Genomic DNA, 4141 nt, shown 5'->3' on the forward strand with positions numbered 1-4141 from the left:
GGAAATCTGCTTGTAATAATAATAATAATAATAATAATAAACTTTATTTATATAGCACAATTCAAACATAAGATGCCATTCAAAGTGCTTTACAGAAAGATAAAACAGTTGGATAAAGATAAAACAGTAAAATAAACAGTTGAAAAAAAATGAGATCAAATGGGGCCCAGGATAGATATAATAAAACAAGATACAGATTAAAATAAAAAGAAGATAAATGTTTAAGAGAATGCCCTTGTAAAAAGATAGGTCTTAAGATTTTTCTTAAAAACATTAGTGGAAGAGGAGTTCTGCAACTCTAGAGGAAGGGTATTCCACAGTTTAGGGGCATAAGAGCTAAAAGCAGCCTCTCCGTATCTTTTTGTTCTGGACCGCGGAATGTGAAGTTGTGACGACTCTGAGGACCTAAGGGCTCTGACAGGAGCGTAAACTGATAAAAGGTCATTAAGATACGGGGGGGCAAGTCCATGTAAAACTTTAAAAACCACTAAGAGCACCTTAAAATCGATTCTAAAATCAACCGGTAGCCAGTGGAGAGACTTTAAAACAGGAGTTATGTGGTCAAATTTCTTAGTGTTTGTCAACACTCTGGCAGCTGCATTTTGAACCAGTTTCAGTTTATTAATTACTTTTTTTGGAACACCGGTGAGAAGGCCATTGCAGTAGTCTAGACGACTAGAAACAAATGCATGAATTAGTCTCTCGGCATCTTCATGAGAGAGGAAAGGTTTTACTTTGGCGATGTTCTTAAGGTGGTAGAAAGCAGTTTTTGTTATATTTCTTATATGGGCTTCAAAATTTAATTCTGTGTCAAATATGACACCCAGGTTCCTGGCCTGGGAGGTGACATGAAGCCCTCTGCTTTTTAAGTGGGTGACAATGGTTTCCCTTTTTTTCTTGTCACCAATTACCAGGATTTCAGTTTTGTCCTGATTGAGTTGCAGGAAATTATGGCTCATCCACTGATTCATTTCGGAGATGCAGTTCAGGAGGTTGTCGATGGGTATAAGGTCGGGGGGGGGGGGGTGACGGATAAATAAATCTGCGTGTCGTCAGCATAGCAGTGAAAATCAATGTTAAATTTTCTAATAATGGCACCTAAAGGAAGGAGATATAGGGCTCTATTCTCCCACAGGCCATCGGCGCTATTACGGGCCTTAACCGCAAAAAAACGTGCCTTGCGCCTGTTTCGGCAAGATAGCAATAGGCTTTAGGCTGCCAAATGCGCTTTAGGCCGAATGGGCGTGGCGCAGTCCCAAAGTGGGCGTGTCGGCGCTAAATACCAGCCTAGTTATATCTTGGGAGCTGGCCTACATTTAGCGCTTTGCGCTTTTGAAAAGCAGGCCTATTCTTTGCCTTCACTGCTTCTTCTCTGTCACCCTTCTCTCTCTCTCTCTCTGAGTTCCCAGCATGCATTGTGTTTCTTCATTTCGCTACTAAATAGCCACCAAATGAGCCAAAATAGATATAAAAGGTAGTTCTAAATTAATGTGTAATGGTAACACAGCCTGCCATTGTCAACATTTCAATATTGGACCAAATAAAACCTCGAAATGAAAACACCACCCTATGTGAAACATATATGTCCTCCTGGGCATATATATACCCCTTGTCGAGTTAACGTGATTTAGAGAAGTAACAGCGGAACGCGCTTCGGAACGCGCTTCTAATGGCATCTGCTATACTGTGATGTTCCTCCAATAACTTGGCCCTACAGTATTTCACATTTAGTTTTACAATAAAAACACATTTATGCAATGACTTGACATAATGTAGGGTATATTTATGTGCATCATCCTTCCTGCAGCAGGCGAGAGAAAATGATATCTTTCTGGACAAACTTTCACCAATCTAATAGGCTATATTTTTCTAGCTGATGCATAGAACATTATTTTCACTTTGATCTTGCTATAGTGTAGCGTATTTACATGCTTGCAGTATTGAAACTGCAGTTAGATTGGTTTGAGAAGCATAATAATATGGAATAATAGCCTATAATGCAGACAGACAGGCTGGATGAAGGGAGGGGGGGGGGGGGCAGAGCGTTTGGCTTTCATCTGGTTTTGCGGGATCACTGGAATTGGAGCTAAAAAGGCAAGCGTGCGATTCGTTTATTGCACTTATCCAATGAGCATGACGGTGCATAATTTTACGCCTAAAAGGCGTGGTTGTAATGCTTTGGGCTGCATCTAGCCCCAGCACGACGATATCAAGTGCGCCTTTCCACGCCCACTGCTTTGATCTGCGCCTGCCGCTCGGCCTAGAAACTGCGCCGATGCAACGATAGGGGCCCCAGATTGAAGAGGATAGGACCCAGGATGGATCCCTGGGGCACACCACACGGACTTTGAACTCCCATTGAGGAAAATTCATTTATATAGACTGAGTATTCACGGCCACAGAGATAGGTTCTGAACCAGTTCAGGGTAGTGGGTGAGAGACCAACCCATGAACTGAGCCTAGAGAGAAGGATCTGATGATCAATCGTATCAAAGGCGGCGGAGAGGTCTAACAGGACTAGGATAGAGAGGTTGCCTTTATCAAGGTTAACTCCGATGTCATTTACCACTTTTATCAGGGCAGTCTCAGTCCTGTGCATGGCACGGAAGCCAGACTGGAATTCATCAAGGATGGAGAATGTGGAGAGATAATCCGATAGTTGCCAGAAAACGAGCTTTTCGATGATTTTACCTAAAAACATAAGGTTAGAGATAGGCCTGTAGTTGTTAAGATTGGAAGGGTCTAGGTTGCTCTTTTTAAGAAGGGGCTTGACTATGGCGCTTTTAAAGGTGGAAGGAAAAATGCCCGTTTGAAGGGAGTGGTTGATTAAAGTTAATAATTCACCAGAAAAACATGTAAAAACATTTTTGAAGAAGCTAGTCGGGATTGGATCAAGAGCACAGGTAGAAGATTTAAGACTGTTGATTGCTTTGTTTAAAAGCATTTCATCAATAAGGTTAAAAGAACTAAACGAGCTTGTCGGAGGAGAGACAGGGAGGATTTCTGCATGCTCACCAGTACGATTTGTGGAAATAGCAGTCCTTATATTTGTTATCTTGTCTCTAAAAAACAGGGCGAATTCATTACATTTGGCTGTAGAAAGCAGATCGGGCTGTATTGAAAGTGGAGGGTTTATTATTCGGTCAACAGTTGAGAATAAGATACGGGGGTTGTTTTTATTTTTGGCGATTATATCAGAGAAGTAAGCTTGCCTAGCAACTTTGATGCATTGGTTATAATTTAAAATATTTTCCTTTAAAAGATTGAAATGGACTTGCAGTTTTGTTTTCCTCCATTTACGTTCTGCCCTTCGACACACTCTTTTAAAAGCAGCTGTTTCACTGCTTTTCCAGGGGGCCCTGGGTTTACTAGTAACTTTCTTGACTTTGAGAGGAGCTACGTGGTCCATGCTTTCTCTTAGTCTTTTGCAAAAACAATCAACCGTGTCATCACAGGTAGGATGGAGGCAAGTAGAGCTACTTTGAAAGACAGACATAAAAAGATCACAGGCCTTCGGCACTAAAACGGGCCTTAACCGCAAAAAAACGTGCCTTGCGCCTGTTTTGGGACGATATCAATATGGCTTTACGCTGCCAAATGCGCTTTAGGCCGAATGGGCGTGGCGCAGTCCCAGAATGGGCCAAAGTGGGCGTGTCGGCCTTAAATCTCGGCGTACTGATATCTTGGCACCTGCCTTAAATTTAGCGCTTTGCGCCTTTGAAAACCAGGCCTATTCACTGCGCCAGTGCACTTGTGCCTCTCCCCTGTCACCCTTCTCTGTCTCTCTCTGAAACCAGGCCTATTCAGTGCGCCAGTGCTCTTCTGCCTCTGAGTCACCCTTCTCTCTCTCTCTCTGACTCCCTCGCGCAAACAGACACAACACATAGCAGCACCCAGCTTCCCATAGGAAATAGCAGTTGTAAGTTTACTGCCTGTGAATGTCCACTCCCAGCATGCAATTGGGTCCTCCATTTCGCTACTAAATAGAGCCGAAATAGATATAAAAGGTAGATCTAAAATAATGTGTAATGGTAAGACAACCTGCAATTGTCGAACATTTCAATATTGGACCAAATAAAACATGAAATGAAACACCACCCTATGTGAAACATATATGTCCTCTTGAGCCTATATATACCCT

The sequence above is a fragment of the Poromitra crassiceps genome (assembly GCF_964638095.1).
Source record: "Poromitra crassiceps genome assembly, chromosome: 7".
Lineage (NCBI taxonomy): Eukaryota > Metazoa > Chordata > Actinopteri > Beryciformes > Melamphaidae > Poromitra > Poromitra crassiceps.